This window comes from Ovis aries, chromosome 12 (genome assembly GCF_016772045.2).
Source record: "Ovis aries strain OAR_USU_Benz2616 breed Rambouillet chromosome 12, ARS-UI_Ramb_v3.0, whole genome shotgun sequence".
NCBI classification, from domain to species: Eukaryota; Metazoa; Chordata; class Mammalia; order Artiodactyla; family Bovidae; genus Ovis; species Ovis aries.
In genome coordinates, this window is record NC_056065.1 from 54,107,215 (window position 1) to 54,132,967 (window position 25,753).

A 25,753-nucleotide genomic window follows, 5' to 3' on the forward strand; every position below is an offset into this window, starting at 1 on the left:
TTTGATTAATAAAGATGTGTGTGAGTCTTTATTTGTTATAATGATTTAAAATTCATGGTTCAAAGCTGTAATTACTTTTTCATCAACCTAATAAATATGCTCTGGGTCCTTTGGCCCAGTAATTACACATATTCAAAAATATGCTAAGGAAATATCGCAAAATACCAAAGAAAATTGCCTTATATATCAAGACAATTGCTGTAGCACTTCTATAGCATTAAAATATTGGAAAACAACATAAGTATACAGCAACAAATAAATAATTAAAAGGATAGGAACTATGATGCGCACATTTAAGATTATATCTAAAAGAACCAGAAAAATGATTATACTGTAATATGAAAGAATAAAGGTAGAGTGAAAACAAACTATTCTAAAACACAATCATAACTTACTAAAAGGAAACAATACAACATTAAATACAGTTGTATATTAGAGAAGAGGTGAGAAGATTCTTTCCTCTTCATATGACAACTAGAGAACAAACTTCAGGGTTATAACAAATTTAATGTAATCTGGGCAATCTGTTCAGTTCAATAAGCAAATATTGAGACCTAATAAATGCTAGGCAGTACTCTAGGTTCTATTGTGTATAAATGGCAGTTTGTGGTACTACTGAAGAATTTCAAAAGGAAAACATGTGTTTCAAACATGAGAATTTGAGTCTTGACAAGAAAGGAAGGAAAAAAGGAGAGATAGAGGCAGAGAGGGAAGGAAAAGGGAAAGGTAGAACGTAGAAGTATTTTATTGAGCTATCCCAGAGTTACAATATAGTTCTGCACTTCCTCAAAAATGCCATCATCCAAAGAAGCCAAGAATGTACAGTGGAGGAAAGACAGTCTCTTCAATAAATAGTTTTAAGAAAACTGGACAGCCACAGGCAAAAAAGAAAAAAAGAAAGAAACTAGATCACTACTTCACACTATAAACAGAAATCAACTCAAAATGGATTAAAGGCTTGAATGTAAGAACCAAAACTACAAAACTCCTAGAAGAACATATAGGCTGCATGCTCTTTGATGTCAGTCTTAGCAATATCTTTCTAAATATGTCTCCTCAAGCAAGGGAAACAAAAACAAAATTAAACAAATGGGGCTGCACTAAACTAAAAAGCTTCTGCACAACAAAATGAGAAGACAACCTACCAAACAGAAGAAGATATTCACAAACTATATATCTAATAAGGGATTAATATCCAAAATACATAAAGAAATCATGGCATACACACCAAGGAAACCAGAATTGAAAGAGACACATGTACCCCAATGTTCATCGCAGCACTGTTTATAATAGCCAGGACATGGAAACAACCTAGATGTCCATCAGCAGATGAATGGATAAGAAAGCTGTGGTACATATACACAATGGAGTATTACTCAGCCATTAAAAAGAATGCATTTGAATCAGTTCTGATGAGATGGATGAAACTGGAGCCGATTATACAAAGTAAGCCAGAAAGAAAAACACCAATACAGTATACTAACACATATACATGGAATTTAGAAAGATGGCAATGATGACCCTGTATGCAAGACAGCAAAAAAGACACAGATGTGTATAGCGGACTTTTGGACTCTGAGGGAGAGGGAGAGGGTGGGATGATTTGGGAGAATGACATTGAAACATGTATACTATCATGTAAGAATCGAATCACCAGTCTATGTCCGATGCAGGATACAGCATGCTTGGGGCTGGTGCACGGGGAAGACCCAGAGGGATGTTGTGGGGAGGGAGGTGGGAGGGGGGTTCATGTTTGGGATCGCATGTACACCCATGGTGGATTCATGTCAATGTATGGCAAAACCAATATGGTATTATAAAGTAAAATAAAGTAAAAATAAAAAGTTAAAAAAAAAAGAAATCATACAACTCAACAACGAAAGAGCAAACATTATCCAAAGGGTTGAGGACCTGAACAGGCATTTTTCCAAAGAAGACATACAGTTGACCAACAAGCGCATGAAAAGACATTTAACATCACTAGCTATCAGAGAAATACAAATCAAAATCACAGTGAGATACCAACTGACCCATATTAGAGTGGCTATTATCAAAAAGACAAGCTATAACAAGTCTTGGTGATGATGTGGATAAGGGAACCCTTGTACACTGTTGATAGGAATGTAAATTGATCCAGCCACTATGGGGAAAAGTGTGGAGGTTCCTCAAAAAATTAAGAACAGAACTACCATATGATCCAGTTACCCCCCAAACAAGGTATTTATCCAAGAATATGAAAACACCAGGTGGCACTAATGGTAAAGAAACTGCTTGCCAATGCAAGAGACATAATGGACACAGGTGCAATTTCTGGGTTGGGAAGAGTCCCCTGAAAGAAGGCATGGCAACCCACTCCAGTATTCTTACCTGAAGAATCTCATAGACCAAAGGGTCTGGTGGGCTATGCTCCATAGGATTGCAAAGAGTCAGACACAACTGAAGCAACTTAGCATGTAGCATGAAAACACCAGTTTGAAAAGATACATGAATGCACCCTTATGTTCATTACATTATGTATGATTGCTGAGATATGAAAATAACTGAAGTTCCCATCGATGAATGAACAGATGAAGAAGCATATGTGTATCTACTCAATCATTTAGTTGTATCCTACTCTTTGTGACCCAATGGACTATAGCCCGCCAGTCCTCTGTTCATGGAATTTTCCAGGCAAGAATACTGGAGTGGGTTACCATTTCCTACTCCTGGGGATCTTTCCAACCCAGGAATCGAACCCATGTCTCCTGCATTGCAGGCATTGGCAGACGGATTCTTCATCACTAGCGTCACCAGAGAAAAACTGCAAGATATCATTGTTTTTATGGCTGAGTAGTACTTCATTGTGTGTGTGTGTGTGTGTGTGTGTGTGTGTGTGTGTGTGTATGCATGCATGAAGTCATATATATAAACACACACACAACGGAATACTGCTGCTGCTGCTGCTGCTAAGTCACTTCAGTCATGTCCGACTCTGTGCGACCCCATAGATGGCAGCCCGCCAGGCTTCCCCATCCCTGGGATTCTCCAGGCAAGAATACTGGAATGGGTTGCCATATCCTTCTCCAATGCATGAAAGTGAAAAGTGAAAGTGAAGTTGCTCAGTCGTGTCTGACTCTTAGTGACCCCATGGACTGCAGCCTACCAGGCTCCACTGTCCATGGGATTTTTCAGGCAAGAGTACTAGAGTGGGGTGCCATTGCTTTCTCCGAACAATGGAATACTACTCAGCCATAAAAACAATGAAAGCTTACCATTTGCAACAACATGAAGGGACCTTGAGAGCATTACGCTAAGTGAAATAAATCTGATGCACAAAGACATATGTCACTCATATGTATAATATTATATAAAAATAATAAAAGTAAATGAACAAACCAAACCAAACAAAAAGAAATGCATAAATATAGAGATTAGAGTAGTGGTTACCAGAGGTAAAGGGAGGATATGGAGGGTGAAATGGTAAAGAGGTCAACTATATGGTGATAGATGAAAATTATACTGCATACAGAAGTAGAAATATAATAGTGCTATACTGTATACAGAGGCAGAAATATTAATGTTGAATATACAAAACATATAATGTTACATAAATCAGTATTACCTGAATTAAAAATATCTAATTTTTAAAATAATTTTTAAAATGCCATCATCACCTGCAGTCCTGAAATCATTTCCCAAATAAATGTCATCCATGATATACTAGTTCTAGACACCATTTCTCCAATGATATTTGTTTCAAATTTACAGATAGGTTTCCATTCACATGATTGTTTACGGATAGGGAAGTAACACTAGCACTCAAAAATAAAATCAGAAAAATAAAAACATAAAAAATAAATAGACCCAATTTGGAGAAAAACATGGAAATCCTCAAAAATCAACCCACCTTATTGATCAAAAATGTTCATAATTATTCAAAACTAACTCAATATACTCAAAAACAATGATTAACACATTTATATTGATATTTATAGTTACATAATTTTCATTTTATGTCAGTTATTATTAACACTAAATAATTGCTGTTGTTGTTGTTCAGTCTCTAAGTCATGTCCAACCCTTTACGACCCCATGGACTGTAGCACACCAGGCTTGCACATGCTTTACTATCTCCTGGAGTTTGCTCAAACTCATGTCCATTAAATCAGTGATGCCATCCAACCATCTCATTCTCTGTTCATTTTCTGTTGCCCTCTTCTCCTGCCCTCAATCTTTCTCAGCATCAGGGTCTTTTCCAATGGGTGAGCTCTTCACCTCAGGTGACCAAACTATTGGGGCTTCAGCTTCAGCATCAGTCCTTCCAATGGACAGTCAGGGTGGATTTTCTTTTAGTATTGCTAGTTTGATCTCCCTGCTGTCCAAGGGACTCTCAAGAGTCTTCTCCTGCACTACAATTCAAAAGGATCAGTTCTTCAGCACACAGCCTTCTTTATGGTCCAACTCACACATCTGTACATGACTACTGGAAAATAATAGCTTTGACTATACAAACCTTTGCTGGCAAAGTGATGTCTTTTTATTTTTAATACATTGTCTAGGTTTGTAGGAATCAGCAAACTAAAATGGACTGGAATGGGTGAATTTAACTCAGATGACCATTATATCTACCACTGTGGGCAGGAATCCCTCAGAAGAAATGGAGTAGCCATCATGGTCAACAAAAGAGTCTGAAATGCAGTACTTGGACGCAATCTCAAAAACGGCAGAATGATCTCTGTTCATCTCCAAGGTAAACCATTCAATATCACAGTAATCCAAGTCTATGCCCCAACCAGTAACGCTGAAGAAGCTGAAGTTGAATGGTTCTATGAAGACCTACAAGACCTTTTAGAACTAACACCTAAAAAAGATGTCCTTTTCATTATAGGGGACTAGAATGCAAAAGTAGGAAGTCAAGAAACACCTGGAGTAACACGCAAATTTGGCCTTGGAATGCGGAATGAAGCAGGGCAAAGACTAATAGAGTTTTGCCAAGAAAATGCACTGGTCATAGCAAACACCCTCTTCCAACAACACAAGAGAAGACTCTATACATGGACATCACCAGATGGTCAACACCGAAATCAGATTGATTATATTCTCTGCAGCCAAAGATGGAGAAGCTCTATACAGTCAACAAAAACAAGACCAGGAGCTGACTGTGGCTCAGATCATGAACTCCTTATTCCCAAATTCAGACTTAAATTGAAGAAGTAGGGAAACCACTAGACCATTCAGCTATGACCTAAATCAAATCCCTTATGATTATACAGTGGAAGTGAGGAATAGATTTAAGGGCCTAGATCTGATACAGTGTCTGATGAACTATGGAATGAGGTTCGTGACACTGTACAGGAGACAGGGATCAAGACCATCCCCATGGAAAAGAAATGCAAAAAAGCAAAATGGCTCTCTGGGGAGGCCTTACAAATAGCTGTGAAAAGAAGAGAGGTGAAAAGCAAGGGAGAAAAGGAAAGATATAAGCATCTGAATGCAGAGTTCCAAAGAATAGCAAGAAGAGATAAGAAAGCCTTCTTCAGCGATCAATGCAAAGAAATAGAGGAAAACAACAGATTGGGAAAGACTAGAGATCTCTTCAAGAAAATTAGAGATACCAAGGGAACATTTCATGCAAAGATGGGCTCGATAAAGGACAGAAATGGTATGGACCTAACAGAAGCAGAAGATATTAAGAAGAGGTGGCAAGAATACACAGAAGAACTGTACAAAAAAGATCTTCACGACCCAGATAATCATGATGGGTGTGATCACTAATCTAGAGCCAGACATCTTGGAATGTGAAGTCAAGTGGGCCTTAGAAAGCATCACTACAAACAAAGCTAGTGGAGGTGATGGAATTCTAGTTGAGCTATTTCAAATCCTGAAAGATGATGCTGTGAAAGTGCTACACTCAATATGCCAGCAAATTTGGAAAACTCAGCAGTGGCCACAGGACTGGAAAAGGTCCGTTTTCATTCCAATCCCAAAGAATGCTCAAACTACTGCACAATTGCACTCATCTCACATGCTAGTAAAGTAATGCTCAAAATTCTCCAAGCCAGGCTTCAGCAATATGTGAACTGTGAACTTCCAGATATTCAAGCTGGTTTTAGAAAAGGCAGAGGAACCAGAGATCAAATTGCCAACATCTGCTGGATCATGGAAAAAGCAAGAGAGTGCCAGAAAAACATCTATTTTTCCTTTATTGACTATGCCAAAGCCTTTGACTGTGTGGATCACAATAAACTGTGGAAAATTCTGAAAGAGATGGGAATACAGACCACCTGACCTGCCTCTTGAGAAATCTGTATGCAGGTCAGGAAGCAACAGTTAGAACTGGACATGGAACAACAGACTGGTTCCAAATAGGAAAAGGAGTACGTCAAGGCTGTATATTGTCACCCTGCTTGTTTAACTTCTATGCAGAGTACATCATGAGAAACACTGGACTGAAAGAAACACAAGCTGGAATCAAGATTGCCAGGAGAAATATCAATAACCTCAGATATGCAGATGACACCACCCTTCTGGCAGAAAGTGAACAGGAACGAAAAAGCCTCTTGATGAAAATGAAAGTGGAGAGTGAAAATGTTGGCTTAAAGCTCAACATTCAGAAAATGAAGATCATGGCATCCGGTCCCATCACTTCATGGCAAATAGATGGGGAAACAGTGGAAAAAGTGTCAGACTTTATTTTGGAGGGCTCCAAAATCACTGCAGATGGTGACTGAAGCCATGAAATTAAAAGACACTTACTCCTTGGAATGAAAGTTATGACCAACCTAGATAGTATATTCAAAAGCAGAGATATTACTTTGCTGACTAAGGTTCGTCTAGTCAAGGCTATGGTTTTTCCAGTGGTCATGTATGGATGTGAAAGTTGGACTGTGAAGAAGGCTGAGCACCGAAGAATTGATGCGTTTGAACTGTGGTGTTGGAGAAGACTCTTGAGAGTCCCTTGGACTGCAAGGAGATACAACCAGTCCATTCTGAAGGAGATCAGCCCTGGGATTTCTTTGGAGGGAATGATGCTAAAGCTGAAACTCCAGTACTTTGGCCGCCTCATGCAAAGAGTTGACTCATTGGAAAAGACTCTGATTCTGGGAGGGATTGGGAGCAGGAGGAGAAGGGGACGACAGAGCAGATGGCTGGATGGCATCACGGACTCAATGTACATGAGTCTGAGTGAACTCCGGGAGTTGGTGATGGACAGGGAGGCCTGGTGTGCTGTGATTCATGGGGTGGCAAAGAGTTGGACATGACTTAGCAACTGAAGTGAACTGAACTGAACTGAGGTTTGTCATCGCTTTTCTTTCAAAAAGCATCTTTTAATTTCATGGCTGCAGTCACCATCTGAATGATTTTGGAGCCCCCCAAAATAAAATCTGTCATTGTTTCTTCTTTTTCCCCTCCCTTTTGTATGAAATGATGGGACTGGATGCCATGATCTTAAGTTTTTGAATGCTGGATTTTAAACCAGATTTTCCCCTCTCCTCTTTCATCCTCATTAAGAGGTTCTTTAGTTCCGCTTCACTTTCTGTCATTAGAGTGGTATCATCTGCGTAGCTGAGGTTGTTGATATTTCTCCCAGAAATCTTGATTCCAGCTTGTGATTCATCCAGACTAGCATTTCCTATGATGTACTCTGCATATAAGGTAAATAAGCAGGGTGACAGTATATAGCCAGATATACTCTTTTACCAATTTTGAACCAGTCCATTATTCCATGTCTGGGTCTAACTGTTGCTTTTTGACCTACATACAAGTTTGCAGATGTGGCAATTTGATCTCCGGTTCCTCTACCTTTTCTAAATCCAGCTTGTACATGTGAAAGTTCTCATTTCACGTACTATTGAAGCCTAGGTTGAAGGATTTTGAGCATTACCTTACTAGCATATGAAATGAGCACAACTGTCCAACAGTTTGAACATTCTTTGGCATTTCCCTTCTTTGGGAGTGAAAATGGACCTTTTCCAGTCCTGTGGCCACTGCTGAGCTTTTCAAACTTGCTGGCTTATTGAGTGCAGCACTTTAGCAGCATCCTCTTTTAGGATTTGAAATAGCTCAGCTGGAATTCCATCACCTCCACTAGCTTTGTTTGTAGTGATGCTTCCTAAGTCCCACTTGACCTTGCACTCCAGGATGTCTGGCTCTAGGTGAGTGATCACACCATCATGGTTATCTGGGTCATTAAGACCTTTTTTGTATAGTTCTTCTGGGTATTCTTGCCACCTCTTCTTAATCTCTTCTGCTTCTGTTAGGTCCTTGTTTTTTCTGTCCATTATTGTGCTCATCATTCCATGAAACGTTCCCTTGGTATCTCCAATTTTTTGAAGAGATCTCTAGTCTTTCCCATTCTATTGTTCTCCTCTATTTCTCCGCACTGTTCACTTAAGAAGGATCTCTTGTTTCTCCCTGCTGTTCTTTGAATTCTGCATAACAGTTGGGTATATCTTTCCCTTTCTCTTTTGCTTTTCACTTCTCTCATCTTCTCAGCTATTTGTAAGGCCTCCTCAGACAATCACTTTGCCTTCTTACGTTTCTTTTTCTTTGGGATGGTTTAGGTCATCACCTCCTATACAGTATTATGAACCTCTGTCCATAGTTCTTCAGGCACTCTTGTCTATCAGAGCTAATCCCTTGAATCTATTTGTCACTTCCACTGTAAGGGAGATGGTGATGGACAGGGAGGCCTGGCGTGCTGTGATTCATGGGGTCACAAAGAGTCGGACACGACTGAGCGACCGAACTGAACTGAACTGTACCTGAATAGTCTAATGGTTTTCCCTACTTTCTTCAATTTAATTCTGAATTTTACAATAAGGAGCTCATGATCTGAGCCACAGTCAGCTCCAGGTCTTATTTTTGCTGACTGTATAGAGCTTCTCCATCTTCAGCTGCAAAGAACATAATCAATCTGATTTCAGGGTTGACTATCTGAGGATATCCATAGGTAAAATTGTCTCTTGTGTTGTTGGAAGATGGTGTTTGGTATGACCAGTGTATTCTCTTGGCAAAACTCTGTCAACCTTTACCCTGCTTCATTTTGCACTCCAAGGCCAAACTCGCCTGTTTCTCCAGGTATCTCTTGACTTCCTACTTTTGCATTCCAACCTCCTATGATGAAAAGGACATCATTTTTTGGTTTTAGTTCTAGAAGGTCTTGTAGGTCTTCATAGAATCATTCAACTTCAGCAAAATTAATTAATAATAATATATTATTAATGTATTAAATACTAATTTAATCTTAAGCTTTCATATTATTTTTTATTTTATATTCACAACATGAGGCTGATATTATTACTGCATTTTAGAAATTAGGAAGTTGAGGTTCAAAGAGGCTACATAATTTAAATAAGGCCAAATGTCCAGAAAATGTTAAAACATTTTAAACGTATAGAAAAGTGAGATCTTGGCAACTCTCTAGCCATGCTCTGTGCTTCAGCACAGTGCCTTCCCAGACTGAACCTCCTAGAACAGCTTCAGTAGCAGCACAAAGTAAGCCCTCATTTAATATTACTGATTATTATTAATCAGGCTTCTCTAGTGGCTCAATGGTAAAGAATCCACCTGCCAGTACAGGAAACACAACTTTGATCCTTGGGTTGGGAAGATCCCCTGCAGAAGGAAATGGCAGACTGCTCCAGTATTCTTGCCTGGGAAATCCCATGGAAGAGAGCCTGGTAGGCTACAGTCCATGGGGTCACAAAAGAGTTAGACATGACTTAGTGACTAAACAACAGCAAACATTAATTGCCATATAATTCAAAAATGATGAACTTAAAGTCTGATATCTAAGCAAAGCTGAATTACATTTCAAAGGAAGAGCAATACATCCTGAAAAAATAAATGTATTTTAATTTAATTAAAATCTCAAGTTTATTTTACCCTTACTTAGCCAACTTTAGTTCCTTACCTTTAGACACCAGTTTAAAAGCAACACAGGACCTTTTCTCTTTTCAAAAAACAGAAAATAAGATTATCTATAGTCTCAGAAAGTTTGTGCCTTTCAGATACATATTTCAGTACTTCTGGTTTTCTGATCTAGTCTCAGTAACAATTACTGGAAACTTCTATCTTTGAAGACAGTATTGTATTTCGGTTTTCTTGGAAAAGACCACTGGATACACACTGTTATCACAATGAGGCAGCCCCAAGAGGAAGTGAACAAGGTTTATTAGGACCTTCCTCTTCATCATAAAAGGTTTGAAAGGTTTGGAAACCCTAATGGTCAAAAATAAAACCAGCCACTTAAGACACCTAAACTTTGCTTTCAAAGCAGTGAAATGAAAGGTCATCAAAATAAAATGAAGAATCAAATTCTGAAAACAGCAAAATGCTTAAATAGCATTCTTCTGTCAAAACTTTAATGAGGATTTTATTCCTCAACTCAGAACTGACATCTCCACCAGGGTGGGGTCAAGTAACTATCTTTTAAAATCAATCATCCTGAAGGAGCTTTCTTACCCTGACCTCAGAAATGTATAAAAGAAAGAGTTCTAAGTTTAAAGTCAGCTATAAGTGCTATTTGTTTTCCTGACATTTGACCAGCTGTGTAAAAGAGAGAAAAGAACAGGTTCCTTCCTGATTCTCAGAGATATAGTGACTCTCAGATGTGGTAACATAGATGGAACTGTTTTGTAAAGAACAAAACCCAAGATAAGAGGGTCTTAAATGCTTTTCTCCCCAGGGTACATTTGCCAATGTCTGGAGACATTTTTGATTGTCACAACAGGGGGCGCAGGTGCTACTTGGCATCTAGCAGGTCAAGACCAAATATATTGTTAAACATCTGACAGTGTACATCTCACATCAAAGAATTATCCAGCCCAGTACATATATACGGGCTTCCTTTTATATACATGGGCGGATTCAGCTGGTAAAGAATCTGCCTGCAATGCGGGAGACCTGGGTTCAATCCCTGGGTTGGGAAGTTCCCCTGGAGAAGGGAAAGGCTTCCCACTCCAGTATTCTGGCCTAGAGAATTCCATGGGGTTGCAAAGAGTCAGACATGACTGAGTGAGATAGTTGGATGGCATCAACGATGAGATGGAGTTAAGAGTAGGCTCTGGGAGTTGGTGATAGACAGGGAAGCTTGGCATGCTGCAGTCCATGGGGTAGCAAAGAGTTGGACATGACTGAGCAACTGAAATACCTGACTGTACATATATACAAAGGAATACTACTCAGCCATAAAAAGGAAAAAAACTGGGTCACTTGTAGAGATGTGTATGGACCTAGAAACTGTCATATAGAGTCAAGTCAGTCAGAAAGAGAAAAACAAATATATGTTAACACATACATGTGGAATCTAGAAAAAGTGGTAAAGATGATCTTATTTGCAAAGCAGAAATAGAGACACAGATATAGAGAACAAACATGAACACCAAGCAGGGAAAAGGTGGGAGGATGACTTGGAAGATTGGGACTGACATACTTACACTTCTGATACTATGTATAAAATAGATCAGTAATGAGAACATACTGCATAGTTCAGGGAACTCAGTGCTCTCTGGTGACCTAAATGGGAAAGAAATCCAAAAAAGAGAATATATGTATGTGTATAACTGACTCACCTTGCTGTACAGTAGAAACTAACCCAACATTGTAAAGCATATATACTCCAATAAAAATTAATAATAATAAAAAAGAATTATCCAGCCCCAATGTTGGTAGTCACAAGATGGATGATATCTGCTCCAGACAAATGTCAGCTATCCAGAGCTTCCACAACCAATGCCTCAGACCCAGGAAATCTTCTAGGTGTGCCGTATGACTGTGACCCTGAAACAAAGCTTCTCATATCCAGATTTTCTCACTCAGCAAGAGCGAACAAGCAAAGCAGTCTTCCCTTTCTGTCCTAGGGCAGAGCCCCAGGGTGAGAACATGCAGAGGGCTGAAGGAAAGTCTGAGAAAACTTTTTCAGTCTCAAGGTTCCCAATACTCACCTTTCCTAGCTGCTTTCCTGGGAAGGCAAGTGGTCATGCTCTCCAACTGGATGGAACATACAGTTCTAAACAGTAAATACCCACCTGCTTGCCATTAAGAAGAATACAGTTATATAATAGATCTATGTGTCTCTTACTTAATGAGTAAGCTGTCACCATCTAGAAGTGTAGAATCTAGTGGATGAGATGACACAAATAACCAATGAAGCATCTGAGGCAATTTTGTCTTTTCAAATTTACATGTGGTATCATGGAGTTAGTAGGATATAGACGTGGATCAGAAGGAACAGAAAGGTCTTCAGGGTGGCAAGAGTAGCTGTGATAGATAATTTTATGTGTCAACTTAATTGGGCCACAGGGTGGCCAAGACAGCTGTATAAACATTTTTGGGTGTTTCTATGAGGGTGTGATTTGAGTGAGACTAACATGTGAAATGGTAGACTGAGTAAAGCAGACTGCCCTCCACAATGCAGGTGGGCCCCATTCAATCAGTTGAAGACCTAAATAGAACAAAAAGGTTTACCCTTCCATGAATAGAGGGAATTCCCTCTGCCTGATCACCATTTAAAATAGTGAGTGTGGCTTTTCAAAAACAGGTTAGATGATGTAATGAGGGAGGAGGTTTGTTTTCAGAAGTCTATAGCCCTCAGTGGAATTCCGTGGTAACTCAGCTGATAAAGAATCTGCCTGGAATGCAGGAGATCCCGTTAGATTCCTGGGGCAGAAAGATCCACTGGAGAAAGGATAGGCTACCCACTCCTATATTCTTGGGCTTCCCCAATAGCTCAGCTGGTAGAGAATCTGCCTACAATGTGGGAGACCTGGATTCGATCCCTGGGTGGGAAAGATCCCCTGAAGAAAGGAAAGGCTACCCACTCCAGTATTCTGGCCTGGAGAATTCCATGGACTATACAGTCCATTGGGTCTCAAAGAGTCGGACACAACTGAACAACTTTCACATAGCCCTCAGCAGATCCCCAGAGCATGGAAGAAATATAGAGTTCAAGAAATCTATATTTTTCAGAGAAAAAATGAGCAAGCAGACACAGGAGAAAGCTTTTGTTTCTCTGGAGGTCTCTTTCCCCAGTCTAGCCTGAGAGTGGCATAGGCAGCTATGAGAGGGGAAGGGAGAAAGAGACAAAATAGATGGATTGACCTTCTTCCTCTTCCCTCTCCCTTTTTATCCATCCCCCAGCTTTGCTAGCAGAGAGCTATCATGTCTATTAGGGCTGCAGGGCCTGGAAAACAGGAGAAATACCCTTCCGTCTTAGCCATATGTGGCAAATAGGGCCCACAGCACTGGAAAATCAAGCATGGGCCAATGCCTATGAAAGAAGACACAAACTGAAAAACAGTCAGTAGAGCTTTATATCTATTCATCAGAAAGACATTTAACACCTATGTATACACACGCCCTTTGCCAGAACATGAGAAAAATCTTGTCACCCAGTGGCCTGGCTGAGACAATTTCCTGCCTAAGTGGGATGAGCTAATGAGAACTCTGGATGTCAAGTCAGGAGACTGATGATTAATCTCAACATGGCCACTTATTAGTGTGTACACCTGAACAACTTATTTTGCTTTCTAGGCCTCAGTTTTGCCATTTGCAGAATCGAAGCATTATGGTACTTTTGCAGAACTGTTATGAGATATAAATATGTGTCAGTGCCATGGAACAAATACTAAACAAATCTCAGGTATATAGTATCCTATAAATGTTATTTTACTTCCTTCTCTTTTGGTATGGGCTCCAATTGGTCCTCCATGGCACCAATTGAATATGAAACTGAATATGAAATTTTTTTCATATTCCATTGTAGATGTGTTCTAACCATTTCCTGTCCCTGAATTCCTGTCCTGAATCCCAGGTCCTGGATCTCGTAGATGTCTCCTCACCTCTTCTGGAAGTCTTAATGGCTCTAGGCTTACCTCTAAAATTCCTGATCCTCCCCTTTCCTGATTACTTGTATTCCTATTCTGCTTATCTAGAGTATTATCATATCACACTCATGGGCATTCTAATCCAACTTTCTGTTCTGAAAAGTAACTCTCATTGTTGACGTTATGGGAGTCTAAAAATTGAAGAAAGTAGGGAAAATCGCTAGACCATTCAGGTATGACCTAAATCAAATCCCTTATGATTATACAGTGGAAGTGACAAATAGATTTAAGGGCCTAGATCTGATAGATAGAGTGCTTGATGAACTATGGAATGAGGTTCGTGACACTGTACACTGTACAGGGATCAAGACCATCCCCATGGAAAAGAAATGCAAAAAGCAAAATGGCTCTCTAGGGAGGCCTTACAAATAGCTGTGAAAAGGAGAGAGGTGAAAAGCAAGGGAGAAAAGGAAAGATATAAGCATCTGAATGCAGAGTTCCAAAGAATAGCAAGAATACATAAGAAAGCCTTCTTCAGCGATCAATGCAAAGAAATAGAGGAAAACAACAGAATGGGAAAGCTAGAGATCTCTTCAAGAAAATTAGAGATACCAAGGGAACATTTCATGCAAAGATGGGCTCGATAAAGGACAGATATAATCTGGACCTAACAGAAGCAGAAGATATTAAGAAGAGGTGGCAAGAATACACAGAAGAACTGTACAAAAAAAGATCTTCACGACCCACATAATCATGATGATGTGATCACTCATCTAGAGCCAGACATCCTGGAATGTGAAGTCAAGTGGGCCTTAGAAAGAATCACAATGAACAAAGCTAGTGGAGGTGATGGAATTCCAGTTGAGCTATTTCAAATCCTGAAAGATGATGCTGTGAAAGTGCTGCACTCAATATGCCAGCACATTTGGAAAACTCAGCAGTGGCCACAGGGCTGGAAAAGGTCAGTTTTCATTCCAATCCCAAAGAAAGGCAACGCCAAAGAATGCTCAAACTACCGCACAATTGCACTCATCTCACATGCTAGTAAAGTAATGCTCAAAATCCTCCAAGCCAGTCTTCAGCAATACGTGAACTGTGAACTCCCTGATGTTCAAGCTGGTTTTAGAAAAGGCAGAGGAACCAGAGATCAAATTGCCAACATCCGCTGGATCGTGGAAAAAGCAAGAGAGTTCCAGAAAAACATCTATTTCTGCTTTATTGACTATGCCAAAGCCTTTGACTGTGTGGATCACAATAAACTGTGCAAAATTCTGAGAGAGATGGGAATACCGGACCACCTAACCTGCCTCTTGAGAAATCTGTATGCAGGTCAGGAAGCAGCAGTTAGAACTGGACATGGAACAACAGACTGGTTCCAAATAGGAAAAGGTATACGTCAAGGCTGTATATTGTCATCCTGCTTATTTAACTTATATGCAGAGTACATCATGAGAAGTGCTGGGCTGGAAGAAACACAAGCTGGAATCAAGATTGCAGGAGAAATATCAATAACCTCAGATATGCAGATGACACCATCCTTATGGCAGAAAGTGAAGAGGAGCTAAAAAGCCTCTTGATGAAAGTGAAAGAGGAGAGTGAAAAAGTTGGCTTAAAGCTCAACATTCAGAAAACGAAGATCATGACATCTGGTCCCATCACTTCATGTGAAATAGATGGGGAAACAGTGGAAACAGTGTCAGACTTTATTTTTTGGGGCTCCAAAATCACTGCAGATGGTGACTGCAGCCATGAAATTAAAAGACGCTTACTCCTTGGAAGGAAAGTTATGACCAACCTAGATAGCATATTCAAAAGCAGAGACATTACTTTGCCGACTAAGGTCCATCTAGTCAAGGCGATGGTTTTTCCAGTGGTCATGTATGGATGTGAGAGTTGGACTGTGAAGAAGGCTGAGCGCTGAAGAATTGATGCTTTTGAACTGTGGTGTTGGAGAAGACTCTTGAGAGTCCCTTGGACTGCAAGGAGATACAACCAGTCCATTCTGAAGGAGATCAACCCTGGGATTTCTTTGGAAGGAATGATGCTAAAGCATCAAGTACTCCAGTACTTTGGCCACCTCATGCCAAGAGTTGACTCATTGGAAAAGACTCTGATGCTGGAAGGGATTGGGGGCAGTAGGAGAAAGGGATGATCGAGGATGAGATGGCTGGATGGCATCACGGACTTGATGGACATAAGTCTGAGCGAACTCCAGATGGTGATGAACAGGTAGGCCTGGTGTGCGGTGATTCATGGTGTTGCGAAGACTCGGACACGACTGAGCAACTGAACTGAACTGAATGAAGGTAGGAACTAGGACATTTGATCTTCAGCAGTCTTTCCTAATTCCAAAGGGAAGGGACCTGAGTGATGCTCTGAGTGTGGATGTTCTTCCCGAGGCTTTGCGTGGTAATAGGCACAGCTCACACAAGGAATCCTTGGTAAATCACAGTCTCAGTGTTAATCTCTCTAGGACTAGAAAATAACCCCAAGACCTGCCTTTTGCAAGTCCCAGGGTCCCTATGCTCCTTCTTTATATACTTATCAGATGTTTGGTCATTTCATAAATGCTAATGATTAGCTGGTCTTATGGGATTCTCCCACCTTTAGCAGCTCCTATAATTTGAGAACAACAAGGATTCCTATAGGAATTTCTATAGGTAAATCACAATACATTATTATTAATTGCTTGTCAGTTTCTAACAGTAGGAATTGGGGTTCAATTCATTCATTCATCTTCCTAACAAAACAATAGCACAAATAATGCATTGTGCAAAAATGAACATCAAACACCTGACATACTACGTATTTCCCAAACACTTTGTTCTGCTCAACCACTTAGTTTTCTCTCCTCAGCCATGTTTCCCAATCTCTTCAGTGACAGTTTATATTTTATCATCTCTACCCTACTTCCACCCTTTCACAGCAGATGGTTTTGCCTCCTACACACCAAGAGGCCATTAACTGAAAACTCCAACTTCCCTTTCCTCCACATCCTTATGTCTGTAATGTGACAGTGAACAGCAGTCAGGAAATTCATAGTTCTGCAGAAGTAGAGTCCCACGGGTTGGTAATATGGAAAAGCCCTGGTGGTGGTGAAGGTTCAAAACAACATTATCTGGAAGAGAAAGTTAGTCATTACCACCCCTTAAAGTGAAATATTTCCTTCCCTTTAGTAAAGTCAGCACTGAGCTAGTGTCTAAGGAAGGAGATGCCTCATTGCTGTATCCACAATACTGTAGCAATGCAAACAGTGATTTCAGAAGTCACCAAGCCAAATTAGTTTTAGCATTTTCTTAAAATCCCTTACATCTTTGCCTTTGCATTTCCAGCCTTTCATTCATTCATTTGACCACTATTTGTTGAGACTTTTTACATGATTTTAAGAGAATAAAAAATCCCCATTCTCAAGAAACTTACAGTTTTCACGGAATAAAAGAGTTAAATAAATAAATGCATGGTATGATAAAAGGTGATATTTGCTAGACAGTAAAAGGGGAATAGGGAGGGGATGTAAAAAGGTGGGGAGGGGAGTTTATGGGATTACAATAGATAGTTAAGGAAGACCTGTTTGATCATGAGAATAAGTCCTGAAGGAAATGAGGGTGTTAGCCATGCAGATATCTATGAAAACAATATGAACAGAGGGAAAAGCAACTGCAAAGGCCCTATGGCAGAAAGCAGTCTGATGACTTCAAGAAACAAGGAGCCCAGTGTGACTGAGGCAGAGTGACTGAGGAGATACATAGAAAAAAACAGGTCATCAGGGTAACAGAAGCCATTCATTATAGTTTTTTCAGGCACTGTGATTAGGTTCCACTTTTCTTAAGGATAAGGAGGGAAGTCACTGGATAATTCTGATAAAAGACATGGCAGATGAATATGTAGAAATACGCAGTATGCCAGATGTTAAGAACTGCTATGGAGAAAAATAGAAACAAGGGAAAAGAAATGGTGTGGTGCATCAGAAAAAGAGAGAGAGAGAGAGAGAGAGAGAGAGAGAGAGAGAGAGAGAGAGACCTAAATGAATAAAATTAGAAATAAGAGAAGTTGACATGGGCCTACAAATCCAATATATTTTGGTTTTGTCTCCTCAGACAAGTGAAACAAAAGCAAAATTAAACAAAAAGGAGTATATCAAACTAAAAAGCATCTATACAATGAAGAGAACCATCAACAAAACAAAAATGTAACTACTGAATGGGAGAAGATATTTTAAAATTATATATAGGGAGTTAATATCCAAAATTTAAAAAGAACTCATACAACTCAATATCAAAACAACTTGATTTTAAAATAGGCAGAGTACCTGAATAGGCATTTCTCCAAAGAAGACCTACGGATGACCAACAAGAACATGAAAAGATTTTCAACAGATTCTCCAGGCAAGAACACTGGAGTGGGTTGCCTTTTCCTTCTCCAATGCATGAAAGTGAAAAGTGAAAGTGAAATCGCTCAGTCGCATCCAACTCTTTGCGACACCATGGACTGCAGCCTACCAAGCTCCTCCATCCACGGGACTCTCCAGGCAAGAGTACTGGAGTGGGGTGCCATTGCCTTCTCCGTCACTAACCATTAGAGAAATGCAAATGAAAACTATAATAATATCACCTCATCTCTGTCAGAATGCCTATCATAAAAAAGATAGGAAATAACAAGTGTTGGCAAGGTTGTGGAGAAAAGGGAATCCTTGTGCACTGTTGGGAATGTAGATTGGTGCAGCTAACTCTGGAAAACAATATGAAGATTCCTCAAAAAATTAAGAATAGAACTATCATACAATCTAACAATTCCACTCCTGGGTGTTTATCAGAGAAAATGAAAACACTAATTTGTATGCACCTCACTGTTCATTGTAGCACTATTTACAATAGCCAAGATATGGAAGCAATCTGTGTCCATTGACAGATGAATGGATAAAGAAGATGTGGTGTACATATACAATGAAATATTAATCAGCCATAAAAAGAACAAAATCTTGCCACTTGTGATAACATGGATGGACCTAGATGGTATAAGGTTAAGTGAAATAAGTCAGACAAAGAAAGACAAACAGTGTATTTTTCTTTAATTAAATAGAATATAAAAAGCAAAACAAATGAAGAAATGTAACAAAACAAAATCAGGCTCACAGATACAGAGAACAAATTATTGGTTGCCAAAAGGGAGGCTAGAAGGGTGATGAACAAAATAGATGAAGGGGATTAAAAGGTACAAACCATCAATTATAAAATAAGTCACAGGGATGCAATGTACAGCACAGGGACTATAGTCAGTAATATTATAACTTTGTATTGTTCCTAACCTATAAAATATAGAATTGCTATCTTGTACACCTAAAACTGGGGCTTCCCCAGTGGCTCAGTGGTAAAGAATCTGCCAGCAAGGCAGAGACGTGGTAGACGCGGGTTCAAACCCTGGGTCAGGAAGATTCCTTGGAGGAGGGCATGGCAACCCCCTCCAGTATTCTTGCATGGAGAATCCCATGGACAAAGAAACCTGGCTGGCTATAGTCCACAGGGTCGCAAAGAGTTGGACACAACTGAAGTGACTGAGCATGCATGCACAAACACCTACAACTAATATGATATTGCAAGCAAACTATACATCAATTTTTAATTGAAAAAAATAATAAATGGTTATACAACAGGGGAGAAACAAGGAACCCTGTTGTTATTTTGCCCTTTTCCATCTTCTTTGCCTTTCTAACTCAACTGATTCTTTGAAGATCAACTCAAATAACATCTCCTCCAAGAAGCTGTCACTGAATCTCCCTCCCAAATTAGGTAAAAGTTATCCTTTTCTGTGATCTCATAGCACCATAAACAATCTTTTCTTACAGCACTTATCACACTGTATTTTGATACTCTGTTTACTGTGTTTTGAACAAATGCTATCAAAATGTTTGCTGGAGAAATGAAAGGATGGATGGATAAATAGAATAAAAGAGAGAGTGAACTTACGTACAGAAAACAGTTGTTGAGGAGATATGGAATAGAAGTAGTGACAATGAAAATAGAAATAGCTAGGTGTTATAGGCATTTTAAACATAAAATGACATTTCTGGGACTTCCCTGGTGGTGTAGTAGATAAGAATCCACCTGCCAATGCAGGGGACACCACTTCAGTCCCTGCTCTGGGAGGATTTCTTATGCCGTGGAGCAATTAAGCCCATGCACCGCAACTTCTGAGCCCCTGCTCTAGAGCCCACAAGCCACAACTCTTGAGCCCATGAGCCACAACTACTGAAGCCCACACACTCTAGGGCATGTAAGTGGCAACTACTGAGCCTGTGTGCTACAACTACTGAAGCCCCCACACCCTGGAGCCACACACTTCAACTATTGAGCCTGCATGCTACAACTACTGAAGCCTACGTGCCTAGAGCCTGTAGTCCATAATAAGAGAAGCCACATGATGAGAAGCCCATGTACTGCAAAGACGAGTAGCCCCCACTCATCACAACTAGAGAAAGCCAGCACACAGCAACAAAGACTCAGTGCAATCAAAAATAAATAAATAAATAATTTTTAAAATTAAATTACATATCTGATAAATATACGAATATTAAAGTAGCCAAAGAGAAAAAGTCCCTTCAATGATTTCATGGGTTCTAGTAAATGAAAGGCTTAAGAAAAATAGGAATTCTTGTTTTTGTATCCATTCAGCCAGGCTTTGTATTTTGGTTGGGGCATTCAACCCATTTACACTTCAGGTAATTATTGATAAGTGTGATCCGGTTGCCATTTACTTTGTTGTTTTGGGTTAAAGTTTATAAACCTTTTCTGTGTTTCCTGTCTAGAGAAGATCCTTTAGCATTTGCTGAAAAGCTGGTTTGGTGGTGATGAATTCTCTCAGCTTTTGCTTGTCTGTAAAGCTTTTGATTTATCCTTCATATTTGAAAGAGATCCTTGCTTGGTATAGTAATCTGGGTTGTAGGTTTTTCTCTTTTGTCACTTTAAGTATGTCCTGACATTCCCTTCTGGCCTGAAGAGAATCTATTGAAAGATCAGCTGTTATCCTTATGGGAATCTCCTTGTGTATTATTTGTTGCTTTTCCCTTGCTTCTTTTAATATTTGTTCTTTGTGTTTGATCTTCATTAATTTGATTAATATGTGTCTTAGGGTGTTTTGCCTTGGGTTTATCCTGTTTGGGACTCTCTGGGTTTCTCAGACTTGGGTGGCTATTTTCTTCCCCATTTTAGGGAAGTTTTCAACTATTATCTCCTTAAGTATTTTCTCATGACCTTTTTTTGTCTTCTTCTGGGACTCCTATGATTCAATGTTGGGGCATTTAACATTGTCCAAGAGGCCTCTGAGGTTGTCCTCATTTCTTTTCATTCTTTTTTCTTTTTTCCTCTCTGCTTCATTTATTTCCACCATTCTATCTTCCACCTCATTTATCCTATCTTCTGCCTCAGTTATTTTACTGTTGGTTCCCTCCAGAGTGATTTTGAATTCAGTTATTGCATTATTCATTATTGATTGACTCTTTTTTATTTCTTTTAGGTCCTTGTTAAACATTTCTTACATCTTCTCAGTCCTTTTCTCTATTCTATTTATCTGTAACTCCATTTTGTTTTCAAGATTTTGGATCTTTACTGTCATTCTGAATTCATTTTCAGGTAGACTCCCTATCTTCTCCTCTTTGGTTTGGTTTGGTGGGTATTTGTCATGTTCCTTTACCTTCTGAATATTTCTCTGCCTTTTCGTTTTGTTTAGATTGCTAAAACCCCTATATATGCTGTCTACAAGAGACCCACCTCAAAATAAGGGACACATACAGACTGAAATTGAAGGGCTGGAAAAGATATTTCATGCAAATGGAGACCAAAAGAAAGCAGGAGTAGCAATACTCATATCAGATAAAATACACTTCAAAATAAAGGCCATGAAAAGAGACAAAGAAGGACACTACATAATGATCAAAGGATCAATTCAAGAAGAAGATATAATGATTATGAATATATATGCGCCCAACATAGGAGCACCACAATATGTAAGGCAAATGCTAACAAGTATGAAAGGGGAAATGAACAGTAATGCAATATTAGTGGGAAACTTTAATACACCACTCACACCTATGGATAGATCACTAAACAGAAAATTAGCAAGGAAACACAAACTTTAAATGATGCAATGGACCAGTTAGACCTAATTGATATCTATAGGACATTTCACCCCTAAAACAATGAATATCACCTTTTTCTCAAGTGCACATGAAACATTCTCCATGATAGATCACATCCTGGGCCATAAATCTAGTCTTGGTAAATTCAAAAAAAATGAAATCATTTTAAGCATCTTTTCTGATCACAATGCAGTAAGATTAGATGTCAACTACAGGAAAAGAACTATTAAAAATACAAACATATGGAGGTGAAACAACACACTTCTGAATAACCAACAAATCACAGAAGAAATCAAAAAACAAATTAAAATATGCATAGAAATGAATGAAAATGAAAACACAACCCAAAACCTATGGGATTCAGTAAAAGCACTGCTAAGGGGAAGGTACATAGCAATACAAGCTTACCTCAAGAAACAAGAGAAAAATCATATAAATAACCTAACTTTATACCTAAAACAACTAGAAAAAGAATAAATGAAGAACCCCAGGGTTAGTAGAAAGAAAGAATCATAAAAATTAGGGCAGAAATAAATGAAAGAGAAACAAAGGAGACTATAGCAAAAATAAAAAAAAACAAAAAGCTGGTTCTTTGAGAAGATAAATAAAATAGACAAACCATTAGCCAGACCCATCAAGAAACAAAGGGAGATGAATCAAATCAACAGAATTAAAAATGAAAAATTGAGAAATCACAACAGACAACACAGTAATACGAAGGATCATAAGAGACTACTATCAGTAACTATGCCAATAAAATGGAAAACTTGGAAGAAATGGACAAATTCTTAGAAAAGTATAACCTTCCAAAACTGAAGCAGGAATAGAAAATCTGAACAGATCCATCACAAGCATGGAAATTGAAACTGTAATCAAAAATTTTCCAACAAACAAAAGCCCAGGACCAGATGGCTTCACAGCTGAATTCTACCAAAAATTTAGAGAAGAGCTAACAGCTGTCCCACTCAAACTCTTCCAGAAAATTGCAGAGGAAGGTAAACTTCCAAACTCATTCTATGAGGCCACCATCACCCTAATACCAAAACCTGACAAAGATGCCACAAAAAAGAAAACTACAGGCCAATATCACTGGTGAACATAGATACAAAAGTTCTCAACAAAATTCTAGCAAACAGACTCCAACAACATATTAAAAAGATCATATATCATGACCAAGTGGGCTTTATCCCAGTGATACAAGGATTCTTCAATATTCTTAAGTCAATCAATGTGATATGCCACATTAACAAATTGAAAAATAAAAGCCATATGATTATCTCAATAGACGCAGACAAAGCCTTTGACAAAATTCAACATCCATTTATGATAAAAAATAAAAAACCTCCAGAAAGCAGGAATAGAAGGAACAATCCTCAACATAATAACAGCTATATATGACAAACCCACAGCAAACATTATCCTCAGTGGTGAAAAACTGAAAGCATTTCCCCTGAAGTCAGGAACAAGACAAGGGTTCCCACTCTCACCACTACTATTCAACATAGTTTTGGAAGTTTTGGCCACAGCAATCAGAGCAGAAAAAGAAATAAAAGGAATCCAGATTGGAAAAGAAGAAGTAAAACTCTCACTGTTTGCAGATGACATTACCCTCTACATAGAAAACCCTAAAGACTCCACCAGAAAATTACTAGAGCTAATCAATGAATATAGTAAAGTTGCAGGATATAAAATTGACAGAAATCCCTTGCATTCCTATACACTGACAATGAGAAAACAGAAAGAGAAATTAAGGAAACAATTCCATTCACCATTGCAATGAAAAGAATAAAATACTTAGGAATAAATCTACCTAAAGAAACAAAAGACCTATATATAGAAAACTATAAAACACTGATGAAAGAAATAAAAGATGACACAAATAGATGGAGAAATATACCATGTTCATGGATCAGAAGGATCAATACAGTGAAAATCAGTACACTACCCAAAGTAATCTATATACTCAATGCAATCCCTATCAAGCCACCAATAGTATTTTTCAGGGATCTATAACAAATCATTTCACAATTTGTATAGAAATACAAAAAACCTCGAATAGTCAAAGCAATCTTGAGAAAAGAGGAATGGAACTGGAGGAATCAACCTACCTAACTTCAGACTTTACTACAAAGCTACAGTCATCAAGACAGATGGTACTGGCACAAAGACAGAAATATAGAACAATGGAACAAAATAGAAAGCCTAGAGATAAATCCATGCACCTATGGACATCTTATCTTTGACAATGGAGGCAAGAATATACAATGGAGAAAAGAAATCTAACAAGTGGTGCTGGGAAAACTGGTCAACCACTTACAAAAGTATGAAACTAGAACACTTTCTAACACCACACACAAAAATAAACTCAAAATGGATTAAAGATCTAAACATAAGGCCAGAAACTATAAAACTCCTAGAGGAAACCATAGGCAAAACTCTCTGACATAAATCACAGCAGGATCCCCTATGATCCTGCTCCTAGAGTAATGGAAATAAAAGGAAAAATAAACAAATGGGACATGATTAAACTTAAAAGCTTTTGCACAACGAAGGAAACTATAAGCAAGGTGAAAAGACAGCCTTCAGAATGGGAGAAAATAATAGCAAATGAAGCAACTGACAAAGAATTAATCTCCAAAATATACAAGCAGCTAATGCACCTCAATTCCAGAAAAATAAGTGACCCAATCAAAAAATGGGCCAAAGAACTAAACAGAAATTTCTCCAAAGAAGACATACAGATGACTAACAAACACATGAAAAGATGCTTAACAAGAGAAATGCAAATCAAAACCACAATGAGGTACCATCTCACACCAGTCAGAATGGCTGCTATCAAAAAGTCTACAAACAATAAATGCTGGAAAGGAAGCGGAGAAAAGGGAACACTCTTACACTGTTGGTAGGAATGCAAACTAGTACAACCACTATGGAGAGCAATGTGGAGATTCCTTAAAAATAGAACTAACATATGACCCAGCAATCCCACTGCTGGGGATACACACCAAGGAAACCAGAATTGAAAGAGACACGTTTACCCCATTGTTCATCGCAGTACTGTTTACAATACCCGACATGGAAGCAACCTAGATGTCCATTGGCAGATGAATGGATAAGAAATCTGCGGTATATATACACAATGAACTACTACTCAGCTATAGAAAAGAGTGCATTTGAATCAGTTCTTGAGGTGGATGGAACTGGAGCCTATTAAACAGAGTGAAGTAAGTCAGAAAGAAAAACACCAATACAGTATAATAATGCATATATATGGAATATATAAAGATGGTAACAATGACCTTATATGCAAGACAAATAAAGAGACACAGATGTAAAGAACAGACTTTGGGACTCTTGTGGGAGAAGACGAGGAGATTTGAGAGAATATCATTGAAACATGTATATTACCATATGTGATATAGATTGCCAGTCCAGGTTCAATGCATGAAACAGGTCACTCAGGGCTGGTGCACTGGGACAACCCTGAGGGATGGGATGGGGAGGGAGATAGGAGGGGGTTTCAGGATGGGGGGGGGGGGACACATGTACACCCATGACTGATTCATGTGAATGTATGGCAAAAACCACTACAATATTGTAAAGTAATTAGCCTCCAATTAAATAAATTATTTTACACAATAAAGAAAAGAAAAATAGGAATTCTTAATGAGGAGCTTCTTTGGAAAAGTTATTATAATCACCAAGTCTAATTCATTCATCCATTTTAGCAGCCTTTTATTGAACTTTTTCTAAATTTCACTCCCTGTGATAATGATTGCCAATGATTCAGTGAAAACGTGTCAGTGATTGTGAT

At 38.8% G+C, this 25,753-nt stretch overlaps 1 protein-coding gene across 10 annotated transcripts in view; it reads right to left on the reverse strand.

The window, feature by feature from the left end:
- Window positions 1-25,753, reverse strand: part of AADACL3 (arylacetamide deacetylase like 3) — a 189,498-nt gene that overhangs the window by 17,468 nt on the left and 146,277 nt on the right. Inside the window, exon 2 of one of the 10 annotated variants that reach the window (XM_027975886.3) lies at window positions 11,421-11,499. The exons of the other annotated variants lie outside the window; for them this stretch is intronic. The gene's annotated coding sequence lies outside the window, so the exon portion shown is untranslated. The remainder of the gene's footprint in view (window positions 1-11,420; window positions 11,500-25,753) is intronic. 10 annotated transcript variants of the gene reach the window in all.